This window comes from Hyla sarda, unplaced genomic scaffold (assembly GCF_029499605.1).
Source record: "Hyla sarda isolate aHylSar1 unplaced genomic scaffold, aHylSar1.hap1 scaffold_496, whole genome shotgun sequence".
NCBI classification, from domain to species: Eukaryota; Metazoa; Chordata; class Amphibia; order Anura; family Hylidae; genus Hyla; species Hyla sarda.
In genome coordinates, this window is record NW_026610507.1 from 178,405 (window position 1) to 205,000 (window position 26,596).

The 26,596-nt window shown below is 45.3% G+C and overlaps 8 non-coding genes and 1 pseudogene across 8 annotated transcripts; all 9 read left to right on the forward strand.

Moving 5' to 3' along the window:
• The first annotated feature begins 96 nt into the window (after nucleotides 1-96).
• On the forward strand, nucleotides 97-287 carry LOC130337362 (U2 spliceosomal RNA). The gene has a single exon (XR_008878250.1). It is a non-coding gene; the product is annotated as a U2 spliceosomal RNA (small nuclear RNA).
• A 2,101-nt stretch (nucleotides 288-2,388) lies between these two features.
• On the forward strand, nucleotides 2,389-2,579 carry LOC130337363 (U2 spliceosomal RNA). The gene has a single exon (XR_008878251.1). It is a non-coding gene; the product is annotated as a U2 spliceosomal RNA (small nuclear RNA).
• Nucleotides 2,580-4,672: 2,093 nt separating this feature from the next.
• On the forward strand, nucleotides 4,673-4,863 carry LOC130337364 (U2 spliceosomal RNA). Its single transcript, XR_008878253.1, has one exon. It is a non-coding gene; the product is annotated as a U2 spliceosomal RNA (small nuclear RNA).
• A 2,101-nt stretch (nucleotides 4,864-6,964) lies between these two features.
• On the forward strand, nucleotides 6,965-7,155 carry LOC130337365 (U2 spliceosomal RNA). The gene has a single exon (XR_008878254.1). It is a non-coding gene; the product is annotated as a U2 spliceosomal RNA (small nuclear RNA).
• A 2,097-nt stretch (nucleotides 7,156-9,252) lies between these two features.
• On the forward strand, nucleotides 9,253-9,443 carry LOC130337366 (U2 spliceosomal RNA). The gene has a single exon (XR_008878255.1). It is a non-coding gene; the product is annotated as a U2 spliceosomal RNA (small nuclear RNA).
• Nucleotides 9,444-11,520: 2,077 nt separating this feature from the next.
• On the forward strand, nucleotides 11,521-11,653 carry LOC130337407 (U2 spliceosomal RNA; annotated as a pseudogene).
• A 5,173-nt stretch (nucleotides 11,654-16,826) lies between these two features.
• Nucleotides 16,827-17,016, forward strand: LOC130337398 (U2 spliceosomal RNA). The gene has a single exon (XR_008878283.1). It is a non-coding gene; the product is annotated as a U2 spliceosomal RNA (small nuclear RNA).
• Nucleotides 17,017-19,109: 2,093 nt separating this feature from the next.
• Nucleotides 19,110-19,300, forward strand: LOC130337367 (U2 spliceosomal RNA). Its single transcript, XR_008878256.1, has one exon. It is a non-coding gene; the product is annotated as a U2 spliceosomal RNA (small nuclear RNA).
• Nucleotides 19,301-21,395: 2,095 nt separating this feature from the next.
• Nucleotides 21,396-21,586, forward strand: LOC130337378 (U2 spliceosomal RNA). The gene has a single exon (XR_008878266.1). It is a non-coding gene; the product is annotated as a U2 spliceosomal RNA (small nuclear RNA).
• The last annotated feature ends 5,010 nt before the right edge of the window (nucleotides 21,587-26,596 follow it).

The following is a 26,596-nucleotide window of genomic DNA, read 5'->3' on the forward strand; positions in this document are numbered from 1 at the left end:
AGAGTGTGCATGGAAAATTGTCTGGCAGCCTCCCTGACAGCAAGCAGTGATAGTGCCCATGAAGGGGACCTTGTTGGGCCCGCCCCTTTCACGGTTATCGCTTCTCGGCCTTTTGGCTAAGATCAAGTGTAGTATCTGTTCTTATCAGTTTAATATCTGATACGTCCCCTATCTGGGGACCATATATTAAATGGATTTTTGAGAACGGGGGCCGATTTCGAAGCTTGCTTCCGTCGCCCTATGCATTGACCCGATATGGCAGTATCTTCGGGTACAGTGCACCACCCCCTTACAGGGTTAAAAAGAAAGATTCCTACTTTCATTGCTACCTGCTTGCTGGCTAGCCAGCTAGCCAGCCCTGTGGGCCTTGCTGCTGCTGCTGCTGCTGCAGCCAAAAAACAAAAGGTGGTGCTGCTGCTGCTTCTGCTGCTTCTGCTTCTGCTTGTGTCTGGCCGCTGTTGGAGCGTCCAGGCACAGGACTTCTGCTGCTGCTGACTAAATGGCCTCCTTAATTGGATCATTTGAGTAGCCAGCACACCTGTGCAGGTAGGGCATGACATGATAGGCAGCTGCCTTGATAGCGGGTGGGTGCTGAATGTTCCTAATTGACAAAATAAGATTAATGCTTATGAAGAAATATAAAATCTCATCCCTTCCCCAATATCGCGCCACACCCCTACCCCTTAATTCCCTGGTTGAACTTGATGGACATATGTCTTTTTTCGACCGTACTAACTATGTAACTATGTAACATAACATGGGGGGGGGGGGGGGGTCTCCTGGCTGTTCACACAGGTGTGTCATTGCTGTACATTGACCATGCATTGCTTCTGTGGTATTGCAAAGGCAAAGACAAATGCTTCCAGCCATCCATTGCACTAATGGATTGGTCATCAGCTGGCTGTCTATGTCCCGCATCAATATAGACCAAAGTACAGAGGGTTAGGCTATGCTATTGTGCACCTACCTGATGCATCAGAAGGTGCGAGGCCCTTGCTAAATTCTGTGCACAGACTTTGAGATCTATGCTTTAGACTGTATCTAAACCTGCTCCAACATGGACTGACATTCTGGCCTACTTTCAGCCGATGCGACTTGTCTGTCGCTGAACAGTCGCTTTTTATGTATTCAGAACCTATGTATAATGATGTAAAAATGCTCTAGAAGCTAAAGTCGCAGAAATGTCACACATATTTGGCCTGCAACTTTCTGTGCGACAAATTCAGACAGGAAAAATCAGTATAAATCCTTAGAAAATTATCCCCCAGTGTCTCCATCTGCTGGCGGTATTGAATAAGCATTGCTGCACTGATGGGGTATGCATTAGACGAAAAAAAAGAAGAAAAAGAAGAATAATACGCCCAGAAAAGAGGCGAAAAGGAGAAAAACGTAAAAAAACGTGAAAAAAAAGTAAGAGGAAGAGAAGGGAAAAAAAGGTGGAAATGGGTTTAAAAGTGATTTCGGCGGAGAATATATATATATATATATATATATATATATATATATATATATATACGCGCACACACACACATATATATAAACGTATTCTCCGTTGAGATATTGCAGCCGCTGCTGTGTCCAGGCCCAGGAGCCTTAGCACTGTGCTGTGATGTCACTCAATACCACTGACATCACTAGGTGTAAACAACATCTCTCCTTTGCTGTGTATGTGACTATGGAGCTGTTTGGTGATGTCGTCTATTATGGCCTTCATAGAAGCAACAGGAGATTGTTGCATCCATCTAGAACCCTCAGAACTACAGTGCTATGATGTCACTCACTTCCACAGGCCTTGCAGAGTGTAAACAACAACAACCCAGCTTTGTTGTGTATGTAACCATAGGGATTTGTGATGTCACCTAGAACCTTCACAGCAGCGACAGCTTTATGAGGAGCATCAGCACTGCTCTGCCTGAGCAGAACCATCACCGCCATAGGTTGTCAAATAACCCGGATTTAACCCACACAGGTAAGTCCAATGGGGTGCAGGCATGTCCTCTATGCTTACAGCTTCCCGTGGGTGTTGGTTTGATACCGTTTGGGGACAGCCAAGGAGGCATCTGCAGGCAACAAAGGTAGGTGTGTGCTTGTGTGTGTGTTTCCTATGCAGATCCTAAGCCCAGTGTCACATGCAAGTAGGAGGAGTAAGAAGGGTTCCTGGCAAATCCGGGTTATGGATTGCATTTAAAAAGGCCCCGTGGGAGTGCAATGGGCCCCTGTCTTGCTGCTTAGCAATAATGGTATGGGTTTAGGTTCTGCTGTGTGTACTGGTGGTTGACTGCCCCCCAGCCCAGAGTGTGCATGGAAAATTGTCTGGCAGCCTCCCTGACAGCAAGCAGTGATAGTGCCCATGAAGGGGACCTTGTTGGGCCCGCCCCTTTCACGGTTATCGCTTCTCGGCCTTTTGGCTAAGATCAAGTGTAGTATCTGTTCTTATCAGTTTAATATCTGATACGTCCCCTATCTGGGGACCATATATTAAATGGATTTTTGAGAACGGGGGCCGATTTCGAAGCTTGCTTCCGTCGCCCTATGCATTGACCCGATATGGCAGTATCTTCGGGTACAGTGCACCACCCCCTTACAGGGTTAAAAAGAAAGATTCCTACTTTCATTGCTACCTGCTTGCTGGCTAGCCAGCTAGCCAGCCCTGTGAGCCTTGCTGCTGCTGCTGCTGCTGCAGCCAAAAAACAAAAGGTGGTGCTGCTGCTGCTTCTGCTGCTTCTGCTTGTGTCTGGCCGCTGTTGGAGCGTCCAGGCACAGGACTTCTGCTGCTGCTGACTAAATGGCCTCCTTAATTGGATCATTTGAGTAGCCAGCACACCTGTGCAGGTAGGGCATGACATGATAGGCAGCTGCCTTGATAGCGGGTGGGTGCTGAATGTTCCTAATTGACAAAATAAGATTAATGCTTATGAAGAAATATAAAATCTCATCCCTTCCCCAATATCGCGCCACACCCCTACCCCTTAATTCCCTGGTTGAACTTGATGGACATATGTCTTTTTTCGACCGTACTAACTATGTAACTATGTAACATAACATGGGGGGGGGGGGGGGGGTCTCCTGGCTGTTCACACAGGTGTGTCATTGCTGTACATTGACCATGCATTGCTTCTGTGGTATTGCAAAGGCAAAGACAAATGCTTCCAGCCATCCATTGCACTAATGGATTGGTCATCAGCTGGCTGTCTATGTCCCGCATCAATATAGACCAAAGTACAGAGGGTTAGGCTATGCTATTGTGCACCTACCTGATGCATCAGAAGGTGCGAGGCCCTTGCTAAATTCTGTGCACAGACTTTGAGATCTATGCTTTAGACTGTATCTAAACCTGCTCCAACATGGACTGACATTCTGGCCTACTTTCAGCCGATGCGACTTGTCTGTCGCTGAACAGTCGCTTTTTATGTATTCAGAACCTATGTATAATGATGTAAAAATGCTCTAGAAGCTAAAGTCGCAGAAATGTCACACATATTTGGCCTGCAACTTTCTGTGCGACAAATTCAGACAGGAAAAATCAGTATAAATCCTTAGAAAATTATCCCCCAGTGTCTCCATCTGCTGGCGGTATTGAATAAGCATTGCTGCACTGATGGGGTATGCATTAGACGAAAAAAAAGAAGAAAAAGAAGAATAATACGCCCAGAAAAGAGGCGAAAAGGAGAAAAACGTAAAAAAACGTGAAAAAAAAGTAAGAGGAAGAGAAGGGAAAAAAAGGTGGAAATGGGTTTAAAAGTGATTTCGGCGGAGAAATATATATATATATATATATATATATATATATATATATATACGCGCACACACACACATATATATAAACGTATTCTCCGTTGAGATATTGCAGCCGCTGCTGTGTCCAGGCCCAGGAGCCTTAGCACTGTGCTGTGATGTCACTCAATACCACTGACATCACTAGGTGTAAACAACATCTCTCCTTTGCTGTGTATGTGACTATGGAGCTGTTTGGTGATGTCGTCTATTATGGCCTTCATAGAAGCAACAGGAGATTGTTGCATCCATCTAGAACCCTCAGAACTACAGTGCTATGATGTCACTCACTTCCACAGGCCTTGCAGAGTGTAAACAACAACAACCCAGCTTTGTTGTGTATGTAACCATAGGGATTTGTGATGTCACCTAGAACCTTCACAGCAGCGACAGCTTTATGAGGAGCATCAGCACTGCTCTGCCTGAGCAGAACCATCACCGCCATAGGTTGTCAAATAACCCGGATTTAACCCACACAGGTAAGTCCAATGGGGTGCAGGCATGTCCTCTATGCTTACAGCTTCCCGTGGGTGTTGGTTTGATACCGTTTGGGGACAGCCAAGGAGGCATCTGCAGGCAACAAAGGTAGGTGTGTGCTTGTGTGTGTGTTTCCTATGCAGATCCTAAGCCCAGTGTCACATGCAAGTAGGAGGAGTAAGAAGGGTTCCTGGCAAATCCGGGTTATGGATTGCATTTAAAAAGGCCCCGTGGGAGTGCAATGGGCCCCTGTCTTGCTGCTTAGCAATAATGGTATGGGTTTAGGTTCTGCTGTGTGTACTGGTGGTTGACTGCCCCCCAGCCCAGAGTGTGCATGGAAAATTGTCTGGCAGCCTCCCTGACAGCAAGCAGTGATAGTGCCCATGAAGGGGACCTTGTTGGGCCCGCCCCTTTCACGGTTATCGCTTCTCGGCCTTTTGGCTAAGATCAAGTGTAGTATCTGTTCTTATCAGTTTAATATCTGATACGTCCCCTATCTGGGGACCATATATTAAATGGATTTTTGAGAACGGGGGCCGATTTCGAAGCTTGCTTCCGTCGCCCTATGCATTGACCCGATATGGCAGTATCTTCGGGTACAGTGCACCACCCCCTTACAGGGTTAAAAAGAAAGATTCCTACTTTCATTGCTACCTGCTTGCTGGCTAGCCAGCTAGCCAGCCCTGTGGGCCTGCTGCTGCTGCTGCTGCTGCAGCCAAAAAACAAAAGGTGGTGCTGCTGCTGCTTCTGCTGCTTCTGCTTCTGCTTGTGTCTGGCCGCTGTTGGAGCGTCCAGGCACAGGACTTCTGCTGCTGCTGACTAAATGGCCTCCTTAATTGGATCATTTGAGTAGCCAGCACACCTGTGCAGGTAGGGCATGACATGATAGGCAGCTGCCTTGATAGCGGGTGGGTGCTGAATGTTCCTAATTGACAAAATAAGATTAATGCTTATGAAGAAATATAAAATCTCATCCCTTCCCCAATATCGCGCCACACCCCTACCCCTTAATTCCCTGGTTGAACTTGATGGACATATGTCTTTTTTCGACCGTACTAACTATGTAACTATGTAACATAACATGGGGGGGGGGGGGGGGTCTCCTGGCTGTTCACACAGGTGTGTCATTGCTGTACATTGACCATGCATTGCTTCTGTGGTATTGCAAAGGCAAAGACAAATGCTTCCAGCCATCCATTGCACTAATGGATTGGTCATCAGCTGGCTGTCTATGTCCCGCATCAATATAGACCAAAGTACAGAGGGTTAGGCTATGCTATTGTGCACCTACCTGATGCATCAGAAGGTGCGAGGCCCTTGCTAAATTCTGTGCACAGACTTTGAGATCTATGCTTTAGACTGTATCTAAACCTGCTCCAACATGGACTGACATTCTGGCCTACTTTCAGCCGATGCGACTTGTCTGTCGCTGAACAGTCGCTTTTTATGTATTCAGAACCTATGTATAATGATGTAAAAATGCTCTAGAAGCTAAAGTCGCAGAAATGTCACACATATTTGGCCTGCAACTTTCTGTGCGACAAATTCAGACAGGAAAAATCAGTATAAATCCTTAGAAAATTATCCCCCAGTGTCTCCATCTGCTGGCGGTATTGAATAAGCATTGCTGCACTGATGGGGTATGCATTAGACGAAAAAAAAGAAGAAAAAGAAGAATAATACGCCCAGAAAAGAGGCGAAAAGGAGAAAAACGTAAAAAAACGTGAAAAAAAAGTAAGAGGAAGAGAAGGGAAAAAAAGGTGGAAATGGGTTTAAAAGTGATTTCGGCGGAGAAATATATATATATATATATATATATATATATATATATATATATACGCGCACACACACACATATATATATAAACGTATTCTCCGTTGAGATATTGCAGCCGCTGCTGTGTCCAGGCCCAGGAGCCTTAGCACTGTGCTGTGATGTCACTCAATACCACTGACATCACTAGGTGTAAACAACATCTCTCCTTTGCTGTGTATGTGACTATGGAGCTGTTTGGTGATGTCGTCTATTATGGCCTTCATAGAAGCAACAGGAGATTGTTGCATCCATCTAGAACCCTCAGAACTACAGTGCTATGATGTCACTCACTTCCACAGGCCTTGCAGAGTGTAAACAACAACAACCCAGCTTTGTTGTGTATGTAACCATAGGGATTTGTGATGTCACCTAGAACCTTCACAGCAGCGACAGCTTTATGAGGAGCATCAGCACTGCTCTGCCTGAGCAGAACCATCACCGCCATAGGTTGTCAAATAACCCGGATTTAACCCACACAGGTAAGTCCAATGGGGTGCAGGCATGTCCTCTATGCTTACAGCTTCCCGTGGGTGTTGGTTTGATACCGTTTGGGGACAGCCAAGGAGGCATCTGCAGGCAACAAAGGTAGGTGTGTGCTTGTGTGTGTGTTTCCTATGCAGATCCTAAGCCCAGTGTCACATGCAAGTAGGAGGAGTAAGAAGGGTTCCTGGCAAATCCGGGTTATGGATTGCATTTAAAAAGGCCCCGTGGGAGTGCAATGGGCCCCTGTCTTGCTGCTTAGCAATAATGGTATGGGTTTAGGTTCTGCTGTGTGTACTGGTGGTTGACTGCCCCCCAGCCCAGAGTGTGCATGGAAAATTGTCTGGCAGCCTCCCTGACAGCAAGCAGTGATAGTGCCCATGAAGGGGACCTTGTTGGGCCCGCCCCTTTCACGGTTATCGCTTCTCGGCCTTTTGGCTAAGATCAAGTGTAGTATCTGTTCTTATCAGTTTAATATCTGATACGTCCCCTATCTGGGGACCATATATTAAATGGATTTTTGAGAACGGGGGCCGATTTCGAAGCTTGCTTCCGTCGCCCTATGCATTGACCCGATATGGCAGTATCTTCGGGTACAGTGCACCACCCCCTTACAGGGTTAAAAAGAAAGATTCCTACTTTCATTGCTACCTGCTTGCTGGCTAGCCAGCTAGCCAGCCCTGTGGGCCTTGCTGCTGCTGCTGCAGCCAAAAAACAAAAGGTGGTGCTGCTGCTGCTTCTGCTGCTTCTGCTTCTGCTTGTGTCTGGCCGCTGTTGGAGCGTCCAGGCACAGGACTTCTGCTGCTGCTGACTAAATGGCCTCCTTAATTGGATCATTTGAGTAGCCAGCACACCTGTGCAGGTAGGGCATGACATGATAGGCAGCTGCCTTGATAGCGGGTGGGTGCTGAATGTTCCTAATTGACAAAATAAGATTAATGCTTATGAAGAAATATAAAATCTCATCCCTTCCCCAATATCGCGCCACACCCCTACCCCTTAATTCCCTGGTTGAACTTGATGGACATATGTCTTTTTTCGACCGTACTAACTATGTAACTATGTAACATAACATGGGGGGGGGGGGGTCTCCTGGCTGTTCACACAGGTGTGTCATTGCTGTACATTGACCATGCATTGCTTCTGTGGTATTGCAAAGGCAAAGACAAATGCTTCCAGCCATCCATTGCACTAATGGATTGGTCATCAGCTGGCTGTCTATGTCCCGCATCAATATAGACCAAAGTACAGAGGGTTAGGCTATGCTATTGTGCACCTACCTGATGCATCAGAAGGTGCGAGGCCCTTGCTAAATTCTGTGCACAGACTTTGAGATCTATGCTTTAGACTGTATCTAAACCTGCTCCAACATGGACTGACATTCTGGCCTACTTTCAGCCGATGCGACTTGTCTGTCGCTGAACAGTCGCTTTTTATGTATTCAGAACCTATGTATAATGATGTAAAAATGCTCTAGAAGCTAAAGTCGCAGAAATGTCACACATATTTGGCCTGCAACTTTCTGTGCGACAAATTCAGACAGGAAAAATCAGTATAAATCCTTAGAAAATTATCCCCCAGTGTCTCCATCTGCTGGCGGTATTGAATAAGCATTGCTGCACTGATGGGGTATGCATTAGACGAAAAAAAAGAAGAAAAAGAAGAATAATAAGCCCAGAAAAGAGGCGAAAAGGAGAAAAACGTAAAAAAACGTGAAAAAAAAGTAAGAGGAAGAGAAGGGAAAAAAAGGTGGAAATGGGTTTAAAAGTGATTTCGGCGGAGAAATATATATATATATATATATATATATATATATATATATATATATATATACGCGCACACACACACATATATATAAACGTATTCTCCGTTGAGATATTGCAGCCGCTGCTGTGTCCAGGCCCAGGAGCCTTAGCACTGTGCTGTGATGTCACTCAATACCACTGACATCACTAGGTGTAAACAACATCTCTCCTTTGCTGTGTATGTGACTATGGAGCTGTTTGGTGATGTCGTCTATTATGGCCTTCATAGAAGCAACAGGAGATTGTTGCATCCATCTAGAACCCTCAGAACTACAGTGCTATGATGTCACTCACTTCCACAGGCCTTGCAGAGTGTAAACAACAACAACCCAGCTTTGTTGTGTATGTAACCATAGGGATTTGTGATGTCACCTAGAACCTTCACAGCAGCGACAGCTTTATGAGGAGCATCAGCACTGCTCTGCCTGAGCAGAACCATCACCGCCATAGGTTGTCAAATAACCCGGATTTAACCCACACAGGTAAGTCCAATGGGGTGCAGGCATGTCCTCTATGCTTACAGCTTCCCGTGGGTGTTGGTTTGATACCGTTTGGGGACAGCCAAGGAGGCATCTGCAGGCAACAAAGGTAGGTGTGTGCTTGTGTGTGTGTTTCCTATGCAGATCCTAAGCCCAGTGTCACATGCAAGTAGGAGGAGTAAGAAGGGTTCCTGGCAAATCCAGGTTATGGATTGCATTTAAAAAGGCCCCGTGGGAGTGCAATGGGCCCCTGTCTTGCTGCTTAGCAATAATGGTATGGGTTTAGGTTCTGCTGTGTGTACTGGTGGTTGACTGCCCCCCAGCCCAGAGTGTGCATGGAAAATTGTCTGGCAGCCTCCCTGACAGCAAGCAGTGATAGTGCCCATGAAGGGGACCTTGTTGGGCCCGCCCCTTTCACGGTTATCGCTTCTCGGCCTTTTGGCTAAGATCAAGTGTAGTATCTGTTCTTATCAGTTTAATATCTGATACGTCCCCTATCTGGGGACCATATATTAAATGGATTTTTGAGAACGGGGGCCGATTTCGAAGCTTGCTTCCGTCGCCCTATGCATTGACCCGATATGGCAGTATCTTCGGGTACAGTGCACCACCCCCTTACAGGGTTAAAAAGAAAGATTCCTACTTTCATTGCTACCTGCTTGCTGGCTAGCCAGCTAGCCAGCCCTGTGGGCCTTGCTGCTGCAGCCAAAAAACAAAAGGTGGTGCTGCTTCTGCTGCTTCTGCTTGTGTCTGGCCGCTGTTGGAGCGTCCAGGCACAGGACTTCTGCTGCTGCTGACTAAATGGCCTCCTTAATTGGATCATTTGAGTAGCCAGCACACCTGTGCAGGTAGGGCATGACATGATAGGCAGCTGCCTTGATAGCGGGTGGGTGCTGAATGTTCCTAATTGACAAAATAAGATTAATGCTTATGAAGAAATATAAAATCTCATCCCTTCCCCAATATCGCGCCACACCCCTACCCCTTAATTCCCTGGTTGAACTTGATGGACATATGTCTTTTTTCGACCGTACTAACTATGTAACTATGTAACATAACATGGGGGGGGGGGGGGGTCTCCTGGCTGTTCACACAGGTGTGTCATTGCTGTACATTGACCATGCATTGCTTCTGTGGTATTGCAAAGGCAAAGACAAATGCTTCCAGCCATCCATTGCACTAATGGATTGGTCATCAGCTGGCTGTCTATGTCCCGCATCAATATAGACCAAAGTACAGAGGGTTAGGCTATGCTATTGTGCACCTACCTGATGCATCAGAAGGTGCGAGGCCCTTGCTAAATTCTGTGCACAGACTTTGAGATCTATGCTTTAGACTGTATCTAAACCTGCTCCAACATGGACTGACATTCTGGCCTACTTTCAGCCGATGCGACTTGTCTGTCGCTGAACAGTCGCTTTTTATGTATTCAGAACCTATGTATAATGATGTAAAAATGCTCTAGAAGCTAAAGTCGCAGAAATGTCACACATATTTGGCCTGCAACTTTCTGTGCGACAAATTCAGACAGGAAAAATCAGTATAAATCCTTAGAAAATTATCCCCCAGTGTCTCCATCTGCTGGCGGTATTGAATAAGCATTGCTGCACTGATGGGGTATGCATTAGACGAAAAAAAAGAAGAAAAAGAAGAATAATACGCCCAGAAAAGAGGCGAAAAGGAGAAAAACGTAAAAAAACGTGAAAAAAAAGTAAGAGGAAGAGAAGGGAAAAAAAGGTGGAAATGGGTTTAAAAGTGATTTCGGCGGAGAAATATATATACATATATATATATATATATATATATATATATATATACGCGCACACACACACATATATATAAACGTATTCTCCGTTGAGATATTGCAGCCGCTGCTGTGTCCAGGCCCAGGAGCCTTAGCACTGTGCTGTGATGTCACTCAATACCACTGACATCACTAGGTGTAAACAACATCTCTCCTTTGCTGTGTATGTGACTATGGAGCTGTTTGGTGATGTCGTCTATTATGGCCTTCATAGAAGCAACAGGAGATTGTTGCATCCATCTAGAACCCTCAGAACTACAGTGCTATGATGTCACTCACTTCCACAGGCCTTGCAGAGTGTAAACAACAACAACCCAGCTTTGTTGTGTATGTAACCATAGGGATTTGTGATGTCACCTAGAACCTTCACAGCAGCGACAGCTTTATGAGGAGCATCAGCACTGCCTTGCCTGAGCAGAACCATCACCGCCATAGGTTGTCAAATAACCCGGATTTAACCCACACAGGTAAGTCCAATGGGGTGCAGGCATGTCCTCTATGCTTACAGCTTCCCGTGGGTGTTGGTTTGATACCGTTTGGGGACAGCCAAGGAGGCATCTGCAGGCAACAAAGGTAGGTGTGTGCTTGTGTGTGTGTTTCCTATGCAGATCCTAAGCCCAGTGTCACATGCAAGTAGGAGGAGTAAGAAGGGTTCCTGGCAAATCCGGGTTATGGATTGCATTTAAAAAGGCCCCGTGGGAGTGCAATGGGCCCCTGTCTTGCTGCTTAGCAATAATGGTATGGGTTTAGGTTCTGCTGTGTGTACTGGTGGTTGACTGCCCCCCAGCCCAGAGTGTGCATGGAAAATTGTCTGGCAGCCTCCCTGACAGCAAGCAGTGATAGTGCCCATGAAGGGGACCTTGTTGGGCCCGCCCCTTTCACGGTTATCGCTTCTCGGCCTTTTGGCTAAGATCAAGTGTAGTAATACAGGAGATCTGGTCAGAAGGTACTCGGGTACCCCTCTCCTCGGCCTTGTGGGATCGCCCAGGTTTATTGCCTGGGCTTCACCCACTTGTTGCTATTGGGGAGAGGGCTTAGTCCCAGGGTAACGGGTTGCGATCGCCTCTCAAAGCCTTCGGGTGGAGAGAGGTTTGAGCGAATTGGCTGGTTGGTTGGAGCGGAGAGAACCAGACCAAAACACGAATGAACCATGGATGAAGATCTAGATCCTGGTTCGGTACCGGCTTATGCCCGGATTAAACACACTGTGCGGGTCATTCTCACAGGTGATGCGGCGGATGCACGTGGCATGAGGTTCGTGATAGAGGACGTGCTCGACAAGATTCTTAATGTTCGTAAGCGAGAGATTTTGGCCATCCAGGATTACCCTAAGCGGAGGATCTACGACTGCACTTTCATAGGGGAAGGCGTATTCTTAGATGCAGTTATGAAAATTCCAAAGCAAGATGATCCGAGGCTTAAGGGTATCCAAATTGTCGAGCACGTCCTAGATGAAACCAAGTTGATTGTCGTGAAGATGTACTCCCCTTTTGTAAATCAGAGAGAGATCGATGGGTTCCTGGCAGCCTACTTTAAAAAGGTGGAGTTCAGAGGAAAAATCATGAACGACTGTGGTGTCTGGACCTCAAAATGGCGATATCAAGTCACGTGCAACAAAGACCCCACCCTCCCAGGGGGGATACTATTACCGCCTGCTCGTTTTAAATTAAACAATGTGTGTGGCGACCTCTTTTTTGCGGGAATGCCAAACTTCTGCAGAAGGTGCCAACGTTATGGGCACATAAAGGAAAATTGTGAAAGTTCCTGTAAGAAATGTGGAAGCATGCAACATGAAACAGAAAAATGTGATAAGGGTTTGAGATGTAATTTTTGCCGTCACTTTGGTCACGTGTATGCTTTCTGTCCCCACAGACCAAAAAAAACCACAGAACAGCAAGGGCAACCCAAGAGAGACGTCCGGAGACCAGCCTGGGGAAAAGCCAGAGAGGAGGAGCACCCCCCACAAGAAGAGGTAAGCTGTGAGATGGAGACCACGGCCCCCCCAAAAGAACCCCAGGAGAAAGAGGCACAGGTGGAAAGGGGGACCCCAAATGAGAGGAGGCCGGGGAAGAGAAATGCGAGAGGGGATCGGGCAGATACCTCAGAGAAGGTGGAAGAGCGAGAGGTGCCCGATTCCACCCCGGAAGGTCCTCCTGCTCGGGGTCCCCCTGAGTGTGAAAACCCGGACGGAGTAGCAAAGGTGAAAAGACGAAGGGGCTCCAAAGGGCGTCCGGACTCGGAGGTGGTCCAGGAGGAGCAGATGGAAGTTCCTGTTGTGACGGGGGCTCCAAGTGAAGCTCCTCCACAGGTCCCAGCGGTGGATACCCCTCCTCCTCCCAGCCAGGAGGAGGTTTCAGGGGTGACCATCTCCGAGGTCCCGGAAACGGACCTAAGTACGCACCCGACCCCTATGGAGGGGCAAGAGGTGGACGCCGAAAAAGAGAATGGAGCCCAGAAGCTGTTCTTACCAATGTACTCCGTCTATACACCTGTGGTCTTGGAAGAGGGGGGCTGCTCGAGCGATGGTGGTTCCTCTCCGGCTTCCTCTATGTGTACGGTAGAGTCGGAGGTGGGGGGTAACGAGAGCTCCAGTGCGCAATCTGGTTTTTAGTTTGTTATCTGAGCCTCCCTTTTTTTTTTACATCTCCAATGGCTGAGTTGTCCGGATTGTCTATGAATGTAAGAAGTATAAGTTCACGAGCGAAACGGGTTGCCCTTTTTAACTACTTGTCTATTTTTGCTGCTTCTGTGGTTTTCCTGCAGGAGTGCGGCATCCCGCATAGTTTAAATTATGAAAAGTATAAAAAAGATTGGGTACAAGGTCCATCAGTCTGGTCTGGATCTAACGAATCCAGATCAGCAGGGGTCGCTATACTTTTTAAAGGAAATGCTTTTATTGATTTTATTCATGAGATTTTACCAGGCAGAATTTTATTGGTTAAAGCTTTTATTGATGGTATTAAATGGCAGTTTTTAAATTTTTATGGTTCACCCAATAAAAATGATAGAGCACGGATGTTAGAGATTTTACCCCTTTTTATCAATGATTCTGAACCTCTTATTTTAGCAGGTGATTTTAATTGTATTTTAAGGGGGGAGCACCGTTTTACCAATTCAGTAAGTAGAAACTATGATAAAACATCTTCTATGTTAAAAAATATGATTATTGATTTTAGACTTACTGATGTTTTTAAGAAATGCAATAGTATTTTACCAGAAAGAGACGGTGTGACCTGGAGCAACGCAAACTGCAGCTCCAGGATCGATTTTATCTTCTGTTCTTATCAAGTACTGCCTTTTAAGTGTGATGTTTTAACCAATGTTTTTTCTGATCACAAACTTTTATCTTTTAAGGTGAAGAGTGATTTTAGAAAAAAGACTGGGAGGAATGCCTGGAAGATGAATGTATCCCTTTTAGAAGATCCGCAGGTTTTATCCGATTTTATCAACTTCTACAAGGACTGCAGACGGGTAAGAGATCCTAACACTCCCATCAGTATATGGTGGGAGAAAATGAAAATAAAAATAAAAGAGTTTTTTATTAGAGTAGGGATCTCTAGAGCTAAAGAGAAGCGTGAGTTTTACTCCCTTCTAAATACCCGTCTGCAAACCCTGTACAAATTCAGAGACAATGGTATAGAGGTTTATAGAGAAATTACTGACTTAAAAAAAGAAATAAAACAGTGCCTGGAGCAGAAGGGAAAAGAGATAATTTTCAGATCCAAAATAAAGCACCTTGAAGAGAACGAGACCTGCTCCAGGTACTTTTTTAAGAAAGTAACGGATAAAAAGGTTTTAATTGATAATATACAAGGAGAAAAAGATGTACAGGGTATTTTAAAAAGGGTACATTCATTTTATGCGGATCTTTTTAATACAAAAAATATTGATATTGATTTTATGAATGACTCATTGAAAGAGATTACCAATGTTTTAGACCCTGTGTCCCAGTCTCTTTTACAGAGGGAGATCTCGGAACAGGAGGTTTTAGAGACGATCAGGAGTTTTAAATCCGGTAAGGTGCCTGGTCCTGACGGTATACCCATTGAGTTTTATGTCATTTTTTATGGTGTTTTAAAAGATGACCTTTTTTCCCTTTTTACGGAAGTATTTAAAACAAAAGCCCTCCCAGGTTCATGGAGGAAGGGTGATGTCTCCCTGCTGTTCAAAAAGGGAGACCGGTCAGATCTAAAGAACTGGAGACCAATCACCCTCCTCAACTGTGACTACAAAGTGATGGCAAAACTGTGCGCAAATAGATTAAAAAGTGTAATAGAGAAAATAATCCATTCAAATCAGGTCTGTGGGGTGCCTGGGAGGAGCATATGGGAAAATCTTAACCTTTTAAAAGATGTGATTAGTGACACAAAGTCTAGAAACGGAAAACTAGCCATTTTATCCTTAGACTTCGAGAAGGCTTTTGACAGAGTGTCACATTTTTATCTTTTTAAGGTTTTAGAGAAAATGGGTATACCTGAAGGCTTTTTATTGTCTCTTAAGGCCTTTTATAAAAACTGCACAAGCAAGATTTTAGTTAACGGTTTTAAGACACAGGATGTGATTTTAAATTCCGGAGTGAAGCAGGGGTGTCCTTTGTCCCCACTACTTTTCATATGTGCGCTTGAGCCTCTACTATGCACCTTGAGGAGAGATAAGCAAATAAGAGGGGTCCCCCTGCCGGGAGGAGGGGGACTAGAGGCTAAAGTAGTGGGGTACATGGACGATGTGGCAGTGCTCGGAAGGGACACCCCATCGCTTCAAAAAGCCCTAAAGCAAGTTGAATTTTTTTGTTGTGCCTCCGGTTTTAAGGTAAATTTTAATAAAAGCAGTGTTTTAAATATAGGAGGACTGTTTTTAAGGGATTTACCCATTCCTGTGTCTGAGTCTGTGCAGATTTTAGGGGTCTCCTTCAGTGAGTCAAACAATGGTTTTAATAGCTGGGACTTGGTGGCTCAAAAAATAAACACAAAAATTTGTATGTGGAACATGAGAAAGCTAACGATGGAGGGGAAGGTTTTAGTTACAAAGATGGTGATTTTACCCATTTTATTGTATCTTGGCATGGTCTTTCCACCCCCCGAAATGATTTTAAATAAAATTATTAAAGCATGTTTTACCTTTTTATGGAGCTCCAAGAGTGAAAAATTGAGAAGAGAGATCGTCATGATGCCAAAAGGTATGGGTGGAAAGGACTTCCCCGACATCAGGGCGTTCCTTTTTACCAAGTTTTTTAGCATGTGTGTTAGCACACTTTTTAAGGATAGTTACTGGTCATATTTTATCCGTTTTAATACAGGTTTTTTTATGAGGAGGAATGGGTGGTTTAAAACTGTTTTAAGCTGTCCTTATGCTTTTAATCTTCCCCAACAATACAAGATTTTAGAGAAAATTTTCAACTTGTACAACTTTAACGGAAAAAGTATTAATGAAGTAACTAATAGCAAAAAAATGTTAAAATATATTAAAGAAAGTGGTTTTATTGCCCCTGTGAATAATTTTAATGAAGAGAAATGCAGGAAAATATGGAAGATGGCAAATATGATTTATCTTTTTAATTCACAGAAAGATCTGGCCTGGAGCTGCATACACGAGTGTCTTCCATGCCGGGCATTCCAGCACCGAAGAAGGATGGCCAACACTGCAGTATGCCCGAGGGAGGGCTGCCAGGAACCCGAGACCGTGTACCACCTTTTCTGGACTTGTTTTTATGCAAAAAGGATATGGACTAAAATACTCCCTCTGGTGAAGAAGATAACAGAAATAAAGGACTTAAACTCTGCAGCTGTTTTTTATGGATGTCTGGAATGCCCAATACGGACTCAAGAGACAATGGCATGGAAGATCATAAACTGTGTTAAAGCAGCTCTATGGAATGCCAGAAACATTTTACTTTTTAAACATGAGATTTTATCTGTGAATGATGTTTTAGCTCTTTGTTTTAGTGATATGTACCAGTACTTTTTATTAGACAAGAAATATTATCCTTTATTAGCTAGAAAATGGTATTTTAATGAATGGAACGCCCTTTTGTAAAGCCACCAAGTGCCCATTTTAAGTGTATTATGATTGTATTTATGTGAACTTTTATTGTTATATGTGATTTTATTATCAAAATTTGTTTTTATTGAAAAAAAAATTATATTTATAAATCGTAATGCACTTTGTAAAATGTTATGAATTCTAAATAAAAAGATACCCCTCAGGGGTAGCCAAGTTAAAAAAAAAAAAATCTGTTCTTATCAGTTTAATATCTGATACGTCCCCTATCTGGGGACCATATATTAAATGGATTTTTGAGAACGGGGGCCGATTTCGAAGCTTGCTTCCGTCGCCCTATGCATTGACCCGATATGGCAGTATCTTCGGGTACAGTGCACCACCCCCTTACAGGGTTAAAAAGAAAGATTCCTACTTTCATTGCTACCTGCTTGCTGGCTAGCCAGCTAGCCAGCCCTGTGGGCCTTGCTGCTGCTGCTGCTGCTGCAGCCAAAAAACAAAAGGTGGTGCTGCTGCTGCTTCTGCTGCTTCTGCTTCTGCTTGTGTCTGGCCGCTGTTGGAGCGTCCAGGCACAGGACTTCTGCTGCTGCTGACTAAATGGCCTCCTTAATTGGATCATTTGAGTAGCCAGCACACCTGTGCAGGTAGGGCATGACATGATAGGCAGCTGCCTTGATAGCGGGTGGGTGCTGAATGTTCCTAATTGACAAAATAAGATTAATGCTTATGAAGAAATATAAAATCTCATCCCTTCCCCAATATCGCGCCACACCCCTACCCCTTAATTCCCTGGTTGAACTTGATGGACATATGTCTTTTTTCGACCGTACTAACTATGTAACTATGTAACATAACATGGGGGGGGGGGGGGGTCTCCTGGCTGTTCACACAGGTGTGTCATTGCTGTACATTGACCATGCATTGCTTCTGTGGTATTGCAAAGGCAAAGACAAATGCTTCCAGCCATCCATTGCACTAATGGATTGGTCATCAGCTGGCTGTCTATGTCCCGCATCAATATAGACCAAAGTACAGAGGGTTAGGCTATGCTATTGTGCACCTACCTGATGCATCAGAAGGTGCGAGGCCCTTGCTAAATTCTGTGCACAGACTTTGAGATCTATGCTTTAGACTGTATCTAAACCTGCTCCAACATGGACTGACATTCTGGCCTACTTTCAGCCGATGCGACTTGTCTGTCGCTGAACAGTCGCTTTTTATGTATTCAGAACCTATGTATAATGATGTAAAAATGCTCTAGAAGCTAAAGTCGCAGAAATGTCACACATATTTGGCCTGCAACTTTCTGTGCGACAAATTCAGACAGGAAAAATCAGTATAAATCCTTAGAAAATTATCCCCCAGTGTCTCCATCTGCTGGCGGTATTGAATAAGCATTGCTGCACTGATGGGGTATGCATTAGACGAAAAAAAAGAAGAAAAAGAAGAATAATACGCCCAGAAAAGAGGCGAAAAGGAGAAAAACGTAAAAAAACGTGAAAAAAAAGTAAGAGGAAGAGAAGGGAAAAAAAGGTGGAAATGGGTTTAAAAGTGATTTCGGCGGAGAAATATATATATATATATATATATATATATATATATATACGCGCACACACACACATATATATAAACGTATTCTCCGTTGAGATATTGCAGCCGCTGCTGTGTCCAGGCCCAGGAGCCTTAGCACTGTGCTGTGATGTCACTCAATACCACTGACATCACTAGGTGTAAACAACATCTCTCCTTTGCTGTGTATGTGACTATGGAGCTGTTTGGTGATGTCGTCTATTATGGCCTTCATAGAAGCAACAGGAGATTGTTGCATCCATCTAGAACCCTCAGAACTACAGTGCTATGATGTCACTCACTTCCACAGGCCTTGCAGAGTGTAAACAACAACAACCCAGCTTTGTTGTGTATGTAACCATAGGGATTTGTGATGTCACCTAGAACCTTCACAGCAGCGACAGCTTTATGAGGAGCATCAGCACTGCTCTGCCTGAGCAGAACCATCACCGCCATAGGTTGTCAAATAACCCGGATTTAACCCACACAGGTAAGTCCAATGGGGTGCAGGCATGTCCTCTATGCTTACAGCTTCCCGTGGGTGTTGGTTTGATACCGTTTGGGGACAGCCAAGGAGGCATCTGCAGGCAACAAAGGTAGGTGTGTGCTTGTGTGTGTGTTTCCTATGCAGATCCTAAGCCCAGTGTCACATGCAAGTAGGAGGAGTAAGAAGGGTTCCTGGCAAATCCGGGTTATGGATTGCATTTAAAAAGGCCCCGTGGGAGTGCAATGGGCCCCTGTCTTGCTGCTTAGCAATAATGGTATGGGTTTAGGTTCTGCTGTGTGTACTGGTGGTTGACTGCCCCCCAGCCCAGAGTGTGCATGGAAAATTGTCTGGCAGCCTCCCTGACAGCAAGCAGTGATAGTGCCCATGAAGGGGACCTTGTTGGGCCCGCCCCTTTCACGGTTATCGCTTCTCGGCCTTTTGGCTAAGATCAAGTGTAGTATCTGTTCTTATCAGTTTAATATCTGATACGTCCCCTATCTGGGGACCATATATTAAATGGATTTTTGAGAACGGGGGCCGATTTCGAAGCTTGCTTCCGTCGCCCTATGCATTGACCCGATATGGCAGTATCTTCGGGTACAGTGCACCACCCCCTTACAGGGTTAAAAAGAAAGATTCCTACTTTCATTGCTACCTGCTTGCTGGCTAGCCAGCTAGCCAGCCCTGTGGGCCTTGCTGCTGCTGCTGCTGCTGCAGCCAAAAAACAAAAGGTGGTGCTGCTGCTGCTTCTGCTGCTTCTGCTTCTGCTTGTGTCTGGCCGCTGTTGGAGCGTCCAGGCACAGGACTTCTGCTGCTGCTGACTAAATGGCCTCCTTAATTGGATCATTTGAGTAGCCAGCACACCTGTGCAGGTAGGGCATGACATGATAGGCAGCTGCCTTGATAGCGGGTGGGTGCTGAATGTTCCTAATTGACAAAATAAGATTAATGCTTATGAAGAAATATAAAATCTCATCCCTTCCCCAATATCGCGCCACACCCCTACCCCTTAATTCCCTGGTTGAACTTGATGGACATATGTCTTTTTTCGACCGTACTAACTATGTAACTATGTAACATAACATGGGGGGGGGGGGGGGTCTCCTGGCTGTTCACACAGGTGTGTCATTGCTGTACATTGACCATGCATTGCTTCTGTGGTATTGCAAAGGCAAAGACAAATGCTTCCAGCCATCCATTGCACTAATGGATTGGTCATCAGCTGGCTGTCTATGTCCCGCATCAATATAGACCAAAGTACAGAGGGTTAGGCTATGCTATTGTGCACCTACCTGATGCATCAGAAGGTGTGAGGCCCTTGCTAAATTCTGTGCACAGACTTTGAGATCTATGCTTTAGACTGTATCTAAACCTGCTCCAACATGGACTGACATTCTGGCCTACTTTCAGCCGATGCGACTTGTCTGTCGCTGAACAGTCGCTTTTTATGTATTCAGAACCTATGTATAATGATGTAAAAATGCTCTAGAAGCTAAAGTCGCAGAAATGTCACACATATTTGGCCTGCAACTTTCTGTGCGACAAATTCAGACAGGAAAAATCAGTATAAATCCTTAGAAAATTATCCCCCAGTGTCTCCATCTGCTGGCGGTATTGAATAAGCATTGCTGCACTGATGGGGTATGCATTAGACGAAAAAAAAGAAGAAAAAGAAGAATAATACGCCCAGAAAAGAGGCGAAAAGGAGAAAAACGTAAAAAAACGTGAAAAAAAAGTAAGAGGAAGAGAAGGGAAAAAAAGGTGGAAATGGGTTTAAAAGTGATTTCGGTGGAGAAATATATATATATATATATATATATATATATATATATATATATACGCGCACACACATATATATAAACGTATTCTCCGTTGAGATATTGCAGCCGCTGCTGTGTCCAGGCCCAGGAGCCTTAGCACTGTGCTGTGATGTCACTCAATACCACTGACATCACTAGGTGTAAACAACATCTCTCCTTTGCTGTGTATGTGACTATGGAGCTGTTTGGTGATGTCGTCTATTATGGCCTTCATAGAAGCAACAGGAGATTGTTGCATCCATCTAGAACCCTCAGAACTACAGTGCTATGATGTCACTCACTTCCACAGGCCTTGCAGAGTGTAAACAACAACAACCCAGCTTTGTTGTGTATGTAACCATAGGGATTTGTGATGTCACCTAGAACCTTCACAGCAGCGACAGCTTTATGAGGAGCATCAGCACTGCTCTGCCTGAGCAGAACCATCACCGCCATAGGTTGTCAAATAACCCGGATTTAACCCACACAGGTAAGTCCAATGGGGTGCAGGCATGTCCTCTATGCTTACAGCTTCCCGTGGGTGTTGGTTTGATACCGTTTGGGGACAGCCAAGGAGGCATCTGCAGGCAACAAAGGTAGGTGTGTGCTTGTGTGTGTGTTTCCTATGCAGATCCTAAGCCCAGTGTCACATGCAAGTAGGAGGAGTAAGAAGGGTTCCTGGCAAATCCGGGTTATGGATTGCATTTAAAAAGGCCCCGTGGGAGTGCAATGGGCCCCTGTCTTGCTGCTTAGCAATAATGGTATGGGTTTAGGTTCTGCTGTGTGTACTGGTGGTTGACTGCCCCCCAGCCCAGAGTGTGCATGGAAAATTGTCTGGCAGCCTCCCTGACAGCAAGCAGTGATAGTGCCCATGAAGGGGACCTTGTTGGGCCCGCCCCTTTCACGGTTATCGCTTCTCGGCCTTTTGGCTAAGATCAAGTGTAGTATCTGTTCTTATCAGTTTAATATCTGATACGTCCCCTATCTGGGGACCACATATTAAATGGATTTTTGAGAACGGGGGCCGATTTCGAAGCTTGCTTCCGTCGCCCTATGCATTGACCCGATATGGCAGTATCTTCGGGTACAGTGCACCACCCCCTTACAGGGTTAAAAAGAAAGATTCCTACTTTCATTGCTACCTGCTTGCTGGCTAGCCAGCTAGCCAGCCCTGTGGGCCTTGCTGCTGCTGCTGCTGCTGCTGCAGCCAAAAAACAAAAGGTGGTGCTGCTGCTGCTTCTGCTGCTTCTGCTTCTGCTTGTGTCTGGCCGCTGTTGGAGCGTCCAGGCACAGGACTTCTGCTGCTGCTGACTAAATGGCCTCCTTAATTGGATCATTTGAGTAGCCAGCACACCTGTGCAGGTAGGGCATGACATGATAGGCAGCTGCCTTGATAGCGGGTGGGTGCTGAATGTTCCTAATTGACAAAATAAGATTAATGCTTATGAAGAAATATAAAATCTCATCCCTTCCCCAATATCGCGCCACACCCCTACCCCTTAATTCCCTGGTTGAACTTGATGGACATATGTCTTTTTTCGACCGTACTAACTATGTAACTATGTAACATAACATGGGGGGGGGGGGTCTCCTGGCTGTTCACACAGGTGTGTCATTGCTGTGCATTGACCATGCATTGCTTCTGTGGTATTGCAAAGGCAAAGACAAATGCTTCCAGCCATCCATTGCACTAATGGATTGGTCATCAGCTGGCTGTCTATGTCCCGCATCAATATAGACCAAAGTACAGAGGGTTAGGCTATGCTATTGTGCACCTACCTGATGCATCAGAAGGTGCGAGGCCCTTGCTAAATTCTGTGCACAGACTTTGAGATCTATGCTTTAGACTGTATCTAAACCTGCTCCAACATGGACTGACATTCTGGCCTACTTTCAGCCGATGCGACTTGTCTGTCGCTGAACAGTCGCTTTTTATGTATTCAGAACCTATGTATAATGATGTAAAAATGCTCTAGAAGCTAAAGTCGCAGAAATGTCACACATATTTGGCCTGCAACTTTCTGTGCGACAAATTCAGACAGGAAAAATCAGTATAAATCCTTAGAAAATTATCCCCCAGTGTCTCCATCTGCTGGCGGTATTGAATAAGCATTGCTGCACTGATGGGGTATGCATTAGACGAAAAAAAAGAAGAAAAAGAAGAATAATACGCCCAGAAAAGAGGCGAAAAGGAGAAAAACGTAAAAAAACGTGAAAAAAAAGTAAGAGGAAGAGAAGGGAAAAAAAGGTGGAAATGGGTTTAAAAGTGATTTCGGCGGAGAAATATATATATATATATATATATATATATATATATATATATTGTGGCAGTGTGGCAAGGAAAGGGTGTATTTCCCTTGCTATCTCTGCAGAATGCTCCACCTGTGGCCTGCTTAATGAGGTATCAGGAAGGGAAATTGTGTGTTTAAAAGGAAAAGGAACAGAATAGTTGGGGCTCTTCCTAGGAGACAGCATGTGGGCTGTAGGGAAGAGACAGAGGCTGCTGAGGAGTACACAGCCCGAGCTGAGTGGCTCAAAGAGAGTGACATGAATTGTGAGTAAAAGGTTGCAGGGGACATATGTTTAACCGGCTGAGGGTAGCTCAGCGGTTGTTAGTCAGGACAAGCTGATCTGTGTAGTCAGTGACCAGACGGTCTAGGATTTTGTTTGTTCCTGCTTTTTGTTTATTTCTTTCCCTGCAACCTGTGTAATAAAACTGGCAAGGTGCCAGATTTGCATTAGAACCGTTTGCTTGCTGGTTTATTGAGAAGAAACGCATCCTGTGGCGTGGTCCAGGACGATCCCCGAGCTAATCCCCAAGGAGGAATCCTTACAATTGGTGTCGGATGCGGGCAAACACGTTGCTAGGAGCAACCAGTGGTCGAGTTGCAGTGAAGTTGTTGCCAAGAGAAAACTACCGTGCATGGTGCAAGGGTGTACTCTTTCTCAGAGAGGAGACAGTGGGACGAGCCCAGCTGTGGAGTACAAGAGCAGGACTGCGCCTGTGGTGAAGTTGTTGCTAGGGGCAACAGATCGCATCAAGCGAGTGGGCACTCTTTCTCAAGTAAGGAGACAGGTGGACGGGCCACCTGCAGAGCGCAGATTACGTTTTGAGACTGTGTATAAAGGCGTTGCTAGGGGCAACGGAAAAATTTTGTTGACAAGCGGCTGACATTTCGGCAGAGGACTATACTGTGTTTGCAAGGTTTGAAGTGTTGCAAGATGGATGTCCTGATAAGTGCTTTGTTGCAGACTGCTGCAGCACAAGAGGAAGCAAGCTTTTCAGAGTTTGAAAAGATTGCTACACATGAGGCATGGCCCAAGACACACTGGGGAAACTTGGTGTTTGGATTCATTGGAGGAGATGCCCAAAAAGTTCATTGTGAACTGGATCCAAAGATCTTACGGGACTATGAGAAAGTCAAGACAGAGATCCTGACTAAAGTGGGAGTAAGCCAAGCTGCAAGACTACAGTGTGCACTGCAGCCTAACAGTGATGCTGGGTTTAAAGTTGCAGAGCTACTTAAAGAGCAAGTGGAGCGATGTTCTACAACAGAGAAGCTGGTGAGAGGTGTCCAGCACCAGCCCTTAACTGATTGGACGGCAAGAGATTCTGGTAAGACTGTTCCAGGGGTTATGGGGGCCATGTTTAGTGACTATGAGACTGTGCATAAAAATGATGGGACTGTGCATAAAAAAGCTGAGTCGGAGGGTGGTGTTTCCCTAGTTGACTGTGTGAACAGTGTTCAAGGTGGTAACAACCTATGTCCAGTTGCAAAATCATGTGAGGGTGGGGAACCCCTCATGAAGACTGATGAGACTGTTCACACTGTGCAGATCGGATTGAAAAAATCTGGTGAACAGAAAATGTTAAATGCAGGACTGGGAGAAAATGTAACAAAACACACTTTGCCTGAGTTAGGTCCTAGTGCTATGAACTGTCCTGTAAATTTTGAACATGTGCAATCTGATAATGTTTTTGTTGAAAAACTTATGTTGTGTTCAGATGTAAAGAGAACTGCTGCCACCTCTGACAGGACAAAAGAAAACCTGTGTGAGCTGGCAATAGAAGGTAAAAAGATGACAGTTTTGTTAGACCCTAGATGTGTAATAAGTCTGGTAAAGTCCAGCAGGAGAAAGCCAGACCCTGCTATAGTGTCTATGCAGGCTGGTATTTGGGGTTATAAAACGGTTAATGTCTGTATTTCTACTCCCTATGGTACTATAGGTCATAAGGTTGCAATAGAGCCCTCCTTGGAGTATGATGTAGTACTGGGGACGGATTTTCCATTTTTTCAGCAATTATGGGAAGACTGTCAGGTGACTAGAGCGGGTACACCTGATAGGCCCACAACACTTGACTTGCATCACACATTAGAGGAGAGTTACTCAGCAGAGGCTGAGGACGGGGAGTGTCAGCAGTTACTAGATGTAGGTCAGATAGGGGTCTGCCAGACTGCTGGGGGAGCTGAAGACCAGACCATGAGTCAAGTCCAAGAGGATCCAGCGACTCAAGTGACAAGTGTGCCTCTGACTGAAACAGAATCTTCAGTGAAACCAGAAACGGATCAGGTACAGGAACATGGGTTCCATCCGCCAGCTGAAGATGAGCCCAAGGTGGGGCTAGAGTTGCGCGGTCATCTGGAAGAGGTGACTGGAAAAGAAGCTACAGAGATGTCTGTGGATAATGCAGAAGTACTGAAGAGAGTACATGTGGAGCTGGGTGCTGCGCTTACTGTCATAGACAGAGTCCTGAGTGAAGGAGATGTGATGTCTGGACCAGAGATGGATCGTTACCAGGAAGGTCGAACCACTGGACCAGATGTTGTTGCAGACCCAGGAGCCCTAGACCTTTCTGCTGGGCAGCAGAGAGACAGTGTTGAAGTGAAAGAGAAGTCTGCCAGTGAGCAGAGAGACAGTCCAGAGAGACTGTCCAGGAACTACCCTGAAGCCCAAGTGGCCAAGACCCTTGAAAAGGGGGAGACTACTCCTAAAGGTGGAAAAGAGTCTGAACGAGTTTGCTTGAAGGAAGAGACAGGCCAAGCACAGGTGACTGTCAGAGGACAAGAGAATGTCACAAGGTCCAGCAGCGAGAGTAAGGAGACCGCTGTAAGTAAGAGATCTCGGAAAAAACGCGCTGGTCTTGGTAAACAAGGGGAGCAGATCCAGAACCTTGAAGAAACCTTACAGATGGTTTCTGCTAAATTGTCTCAAAAGGAAGAAGTAGTTCATCACCTGACAGAGGAGAAAGAAAAAACGCTTGCAGACTTGAATAAAGAGCAGGAAGCGACGCTTCAGCTGCAGAAAGATATGGAGCGCCACAAAAGTGAGTTTGCGGCTCTGCAGGATGAACTGTCCCGCTCCCAGGGTCTTATGACCAGCAAGGAGAGAGAATTGGAGATTCTGGCCAAGCAGATCTCATTCAAGGATGAAGAAGTGAATGTCCTGTGTGGGGCATATCTGGCTCTACAAAGTGATCACAAGGCTAGGTTGGTAGCCATGGAAGAGCTGGAGAAGGAGAAAGTGGTAATGGCTCATAAGGTGCAGAGCCTGGAGGCGCAGAACGAAACGCATATTAAGTCTCGCGCAGCTGCCTTGGATGCACTGGGTACTCAGCTCTCTGAACAAGAGGCTCAGCTAAAAGTCTATGAGCAGAAAGTGTCCAAGATGGCGCAACTGAATAAAGACAATGAGCAGATGAGAGAACAACTGCTGTCCCTGGAGGATACTGTCAAAAACTTGACAGAATTGCTGGAAAGTGAGAAGAAGAACTCTTCTAAGCTCAAGAGTGAGCAGCAGAAATGTTTAAAGCTGGAAGGGGGCATGAAGGTCCTAAAAGAAAGCCGTGACCAAGTTATAGCAGAACTGGCTAACGAGAGGTTAAAAGTGTCTCAGATGGAAATTGAGGCCAAAGCCACAGCCGTCCGTGTAAAAGAAGAAAAACTGCTTGTGAGGCAAAAGCTACTGGAGACAGGGATGCTTTCTCTAAAAAAGGCGGAGTCTGAACAATGGACGCAAGAAACAGTAGAGTCTGAAGACCATGAGAAGAAGCCATATGAAAGGTCCTCTGAAGCTGATACTGAGGTGAAACCATATGGGAAGTCCTCTGA